The following is a 7,188-nucleotide window of genomic DNA, read 5'->3' as shown; positions in this document are numbered from 1 at the left end:
TTAGTGAAGATAATACAGATGCTCAGAACCTCAATAGGTATCTCTTGGAAATTCACACTAGCAAGGAAAGTCAGGGTTATTTTTAAAAATGGTTGTTAAAAAGCACAGATGATCCTAAAAAGAGATAATTACATTTATGCATGATGTAGTTTTTAAAATTATTATTATTTTTAACTCCCTAGTAGTTATGAGACCCTATAAGAGAATAATTCTGTAAAAATAAATGCCAGCTGAAACATTTTGGTGACATTTCAACAGGCAGTTGGTAATTTAACTGCATTGCTTTCAATTTATTGACCAAATACTGAAAAAAAGAATGGTCTGGAGTTCAAAACCTACATCTTGAGTTAGACATTCTCTTGTGTGATCTGTTGCTATTTATGAGGGGTAAAGTCTGAAAGATTTGGGGCTTGTCATCCCACATGAGCCTATTTGTCTTCTAAATACTTAAAATAAAGGTATAGGACAGGACATTAAACCATATTCAAAACGCAAATTCACATAATTCAGTCAAAGTTCATAAAATTTCTTGGTTAAATGAGATTTTACCAAACTGATGTTTGGAACTGTCTGATGAACTGATGAAGGAACTGTCACAAGGGTTTTGTGTGCATATATGTATATTTCTTTACATTTATTATATGTAATTAAAGTAAAAGAAAAATCATCATGCTTTTTATCTTGAAGGAATTCATACTGTTTTACACATAATAGATGCTTAAAATAGTGATTTCACCTTATTATTTACTGCAAGTTTCCCCCCGCAAGGAAATAGGACATCATATATCTGACATTTGCCAAGTTTGAACAAACATCTCTTCCTCATTGAAATGCAAGTGCTTGTGAGATGAAAAATCCACAAGTGTTTCAGAGTTCATTGCACTAGACCTTTTATATTCTGCAGAGACGTAAGGGGAAGAAAACTGACACTGAAAAATTTTCTAGAGTAACATTTTAAAACCAAGTTCTTAAATTGGGCTTTAAAGTCTATATTTAGACACTAAAAGGTGCCTGTGTATCAAAGGTGGTGAGCACCTCTGCTTTACACCGACACAGAAAGGTTCTCAACACTTATCTGAATGAGGTCACATTTCTCAGAACGCCTAAATATGGCTGTAAATGCCGAGTTTTGACTCATTTGGCTGAAAATTTAATGGTAAAACTGAGTCTCCAGGCCAAACACAGTAAATAATTACTGGAGCAAATCCCAGTGCTCCAGCGGTCACATGCAATGAATGTATGGTTGTGCTGATCCACCAGCAAGGCATGTAGGTTTACCATGGAATTTGACCACAGCAGATGAAGAAGATGTGACATAAACACCTCCAGGGAAAGTAACTGACTATCATACTTTATATTAATTCATGTTAATTGACTCTTCCATGTGTCCATAGCTTAATGTCTAACTAGGTACAGAGTCTGTAGAACGATAGGAAAGGCTGTGCTAGAGAGGCTATAGAAGCATAGGAAAGGCAGCACTGCCGCATCATTCCTCACCCTTGGGTGGTCTTCACACAACCAGGGCTTGTCCAGCAGAGAGCAGAGCACTTACCAGGGCAAGGAAAAACATCCTTTTTTTTTTTTTTTTTTGGATCTCTACCATCCTCTTATTTCATTTTACCATTGCAGGCTCTCCATTAGCTTCAGGCTAGAGACGCTATGAATTCTTGCTACTTACTGCTGGAGGCAGCCCCATAATGAGGAAAAGGTTCTCTCTGGGCTCTAGGCAGTTCCTACATTTGTTTTTGAAAGTGCTAACAACTGCCCCAGAAGAGTGCCAACTGGGGTGACCATTTTTTTCTCATAGACACAGGGCCACTGCTGAAATGTCCGAAGGCCATCAAACATTGGCCAAAGAATTGTCTTTAGATGACTATACCTTTTGTTACCACCAAGTTTCTCCTAAACCCCACAACTCTCAGCACTGGTTCATCTGGGTGCAGTACAATTTTGGCCCCTGGAGTCGCAGAATCACGGAATGGTTGAGGTTGGAAGGGATCTCTAGAGATCATCTAGTCCAACTCTCCTGCTCCAGCAGGGACACCCAGAGCATGGGGCACAGGGTGGCATCCAGGAGAGTTGGGAAGATCTGCAGGGAAGGAGACTCCACAGCCTCTCTGGGCAGCCTGTTCCTGTGCCCTGGAACAGTGCTCTGCTCCAGATCATTTACCTCAAATCTCATAACACTGTGAGATTTGTGAGATTTCCATTCCTCCTGACTTTTTGCCAGGAGAGACCTCTAAGCAACACGGAGCCTCTACTCACTGCTCACTGGTACCACTTATATACTTTATTTTATTTTACTCTAATCTATTCTGTTTTTTAAAAAAATTCATTTTTTTAAATTGAAGAAATGGCATTTTGAAATGCATTTCAGACTTTGCTGAAATAGCTAAATGATTGCCTAGCTTTGGGGCAAGCCACAAAAGATGCGATTTCTCACATTTTCACACACAGCTTTAGGTGGATGCTATGTAAACGTCTATATCGGATCCAGTCACCCCTGACATCATGGTCAGTAGATGTTTCACCCCTCTTCATTATAAGTGAATCCCTGAGTGACTTGGACTCCAGGCAGAGGCTGTTTTTGCTCCTAGTGACCCCAGCCTTATTATCTGTGCCTTTATTCCTCATCTTTAAAAAGGGTCCCCTATTCCTTGTTTGTGCGGGCACTCAGTCAATGTTCCTACTCTTCAAAAGCAAGGAGTGCAAAGGCTTTTTTTTCTCTTTTGAGGAACTTGTGGGTTCAGAAGTGGGATGTAATGTGTTAGGTACAGCTATTTATTCGTTGATATTGTTCAGGTACTTAAACAGTCAGAAAGATGACAAATGAAAGCATAAGAGCCCACATTTAAGAGAGCCCAGTGGTATTTCAACTCCGATTTCAGCCTTTATCATTTTGCATGGAGATCAAAGATGGTTTAGGAAGTCCCAAATTTTATATTTGTTTCAATAAACATGTTCTCAGTTTTCAACAGAAGACCTCTGTGGTGGTGTTTTGATATCTATGCACTTGTCTGAGCTGTGGATATGGGAATGATAAACTAAAGTTGGATATTAGACTATTTACCCACCAGTGATAAACCATTTATTTCACCCAATTATTCCCAGGATGATTTTCTGGGATTTATTCAAACCACTCAAAGTTTTCTTTTTACCATGGGATAAGACACACTGGGGCTCAATAACATATTTATATTGGAAAAATTTCTCTTTTCATATTAATAGAGGTAAAATGGGTGATCACAGCAAAGCCCAACCTCCACCTGAATCAGGAACCTGTCTAGCAATAGTGAGGCAATAACTACACCATAAGGTTTTGAGTTTCTTCCAAATAGCATTAATTAAGCAGAGGGGAACCTGGCCTTTTTGAAAAACTATACCTAGAAAAACTATACCTAGAAAACACACTTAAAAGACAGAGTCTGTATGGGCTAATGCAGCGCAGAGCATGCAGAGCCGAATCAGTGCACGCAAAGTGCTGACTTCAGGCTGAAACGATGACAAACCATTAAAAAGGTTGATAAAACACTTCATGTGGAGTGTCGAGAGAGAGAGAAAAAAAAGACAGACATTCAGATATTGCCGCGTTCATTCACTCCCCAGGAATTTCCCCTCATGCGGCGCTACGTTCATGACTAAGAATTGTTTTCCGACTCATCTGTTCGGTAATGGAGTAAATTAAAACAATCTTGACTGTGTGGGGCAATAATTGTTTGTACCGCCTTTTTTTTTTTTCCCAGAACATGAAGATGATCAGATTATTAGCGGAAAAAAAAATCGTGTAAGTAAAAAAAGTACAAATATACATACTCCCAAAATATCCCCGGGCTCAGAATTACTAACCGTTCCTGTTGCGTCGATGGAATGGGTCTGAAAAACACTTCCAAATCTGTAACATGCCTGAATTGCTAATAGCCTTTTTTTCTGTTGCTCGAGGGATTCTTTTTTTTTTTTTTTTTTCATTTCACAGCCTGGGATCTCGGGAATCTGAGGTCCTCTTTAGCCCTATGCAACAGTAAGAACAGCCTTTGCTGTTTATTTACTATAGATTATCTACCATAAATTATCATTTAGAAAGGTACTTTTGAACACTTTTCTGCACCCAAAATAGATCGCATCATTCAGAAATCATCACTAATGACATAAAATTTATTTTCCCCAAACTGTTATTTTCATTTCAGTTCTGGTAGTTTCTGAAGACTTCAGCTACGGTCAGGGCTTTGTTATAAGAAGTATTTTATAAACATGGATTAAATAGGAAAAGCTGAAAAAGAATTTTAAGTGTGGAAAAGGGATTTCTTTATACAGCTGGGGAACTGAAATACACGGCAAAATCACACAGGAAGTGCTAGCCAGATACTGAACAAGATTCTCTGAGTCCCAGTGCAGGGTCTATTACATTCATTTTCTTAGAGGTCTAGGACACAGCAAAGAGATCAATTGTAGGTGACACTTCACATTTTTGTGCCAAAAAAGAAGAAGCTAGGGTAAACATAACCTAAGAAGAGGTCTGCAGAAAGAAAACACGATAAGCTAGAAGAAGAGAAGCCCATGGAAACATAAAATGTTCAAGGAGGTAATTAAAATGGTGGATTGGAAATAAATCTTTGCTTTATATTTGTGAGAATGAAAGTAAAGGAAGTCAGTGAAGTGAGTACCAGATACTATGAGTATTGCACCTGTGTGGATGATTAGGAGAGGCCATATCAGGAAGGCATTTAACAGAAAGAATTTGCAAAACCTGTTATGTCCGGGATGGAATAACTCAGAGAAAGGCTGAAGCTGAAGTTGACATTACAGGAAAATACTGATGTCTTCCAGGCTTTTTAGGTCATCGTGACCTCAGCCTTCTTACAGACTTGAAAATGTTTTTTTACTTTAATGGGAAGTTAAAGTCTTTTATGCTTTTTGACCACACTCCTGAACTGGTGGGGAGATGCACCATCTCACTGGTTTGATTGCAGTCCTGCAGAGTGAGGCAGTCTTGCAGTCTGTGTTCTCCATCACACTCCAGGTACCATGCTCTTCTCTGCTACATGCTCTTGGGAAAGTTCCTTTCTATGTCTGTTCATTGACGAAAGATGGGTGATGAGACTTTTTTTCTGTAGGTTTTTTTTTGAGATTTGCTGGTGCAAAATGTAAGTTCTATATTTATGTATATTCCTGGTCCTTCTGCTCCTTTGATGATGCTCTTCTCTAGGCTGTAGCCTGCATGGCAGCTTGTAGGGATCTTCCTTCTTCCCTGCAGGATCTTGTGAAAGGGTATCAGACCTCAAACGGGCCTCAGCTTCTTTAATTTAATCAAAAGGCATCCTGCTATGCAGATATTAGCAACATATGTGTCCTCTGCTATTGCTTCCTCCGCCGTTGCCAGTTTGTCATCTAGGATCACTAAAGAGACGAATAGTTCCCAATTCATTCTCACAGCTTATGCTCTGATTCACGTAACTATATTATCAACTGCATGAGCAGGGGCATCAAGAAGAGAAAGGGCAAAGTAAAGCCTGAGTTGCGACCTGCTCCCTCAAACCTTTGAGCAGCTGGAAGCATCTTATCTGCCATACTCCAGCGTACGTCCTGTATATTGCTTGGACATGGAGACCTGCAGTCATGAGTTGCCACAGTACATGCCAGCCCATACAGAACAACCACACTGTTCCCCCTATATAACAGGTTTCCTCTATTGTTCAAACCGATCCCTCGAACAGGAGATTTGTTGCAAAGTCAAAAAACTTCACCACAAGGCAAAAGTTCACAACTCTTCCTCTTCAGATGCCACTTTTGCTTTCACTTCTGCAGTTGTGAATAGTAGATGGCAAGTATGGCAAACACTTCTGTTTGCAAGAAGGCAAGACACCCAATGTTTAGTTAGGTGGTCTAATTTCTGAGCGCTTTCTTCTCTTTGATGAGTTTATTGAACTTACTATAAATGTCTGTTCCTACAAAAGTAAGAAATTAACCACCTAATGGTGATAAATGGTGTGACAGGACAAAATAAAAAAACCTTCTGATATATAAAAATCAATTAATATTTAGGCTCTTTTAGTACACCCCATGATTATGTTACAGATTACATGTCAGTAATTGTAATTGTCTTTGACCATAGTCCTGGCACTGATTTCTGCTAGAGGAGCCCTGCACTACTTGGAACTCCATTGGATAAGGCCAGTGCTCTGGAGCAAGCCAGGCACTTGAACTGTCTTTCTGACACTAACAAGTTTTCTGCCCAATAGTAAATATTTAACTTTTCCTGTATCAATGAGATAAATCTGTGGAGGTGTTATCTTCAGACTCAAAGCTTAGGATTCTTAACAGACGTGCTGCATACTTCATGGACGCACTGAATCCATTTGCAAAAGAAATAGTCAGCAGCAAGAAATATGACCATCACATTTGGCTCAGAACTACAGGAATAAGCATCTAGACTGCTTTATCTGTAATTAGTCACTGCTGGAACAGGCCCCCCAAAGTTTTTTTTAATCACTGGAGTCATCAAAACACGGAGTGTTTGCTTGGTCTGTCAGGTCTAGCAATGCAGGGAGGTATATGTTAAATCCTCTACATTTCAAGTGGAAAGAAAACTCTTTGCTTAATAAAACTCAACTCTTGATGCAGGACATACTGCATGAGTCCTGGAGCAGTTCACTGCATCAGACAACATAAAATATTCTCTCCCTCCTTGAGATTCTCCTTCAGAATCCCGACTTATTCTAACAAGCGCATCGCAACGGACTATCCTGCAGTCCAGGATGCATGGTCAAATTTCTAACTGTGCTAAAGAAAGGCCATTTCCTCCATGGTATCCTCTGGAGAATATCTAGCATATAAAGAACGTGATGGAAAGGCTGTTCCAGGAGTTAATTTTTAGGTTACAATGCCCTTTGGAGCAAGGCGGTGCCCTCTCACCCTGATCAAGTATTCATATATTTGCAAAACTTGTGGTCACATTCCAGAATTTGCCCGCAGCATAAGACAAATATTTATCCAGTGGTCAGAAGTTTAAACTATAGAGAATCGGGAAGGCATGATGTTTTACTGGTCTTTCCAAATTCCCAGCAAACCAGTTCCATAGACCACAGAGCTGATGCACATTCACCCTTTGAGGTCTCCTTAACACATTCGGTTACCGCGCTGAAAAAAAGAAAATTATCATGCATGAATAAGGCACTCTTGAGCAAATACACA

The sequence above is a fragment of the Tinamus guttatus genome, unplaced genomic scaffold, assembly GCF_059628265.1.
Source record: "Tinamus guttatus ecotype Peru unplaced genomic scaffold, ASM5962826v1 Tinamus_guttatus_pri_ptg000602l, whole genome shotgun sequence".
Lineage (NCBI taxonomy): Eukaryota > Metazoa > Chordata > Aves > Tinamiformes > Tinamidae > Tinamus > Tinamus guttatus.
This window is presented reverse-complemented; position numbering follows the sequence as displayed.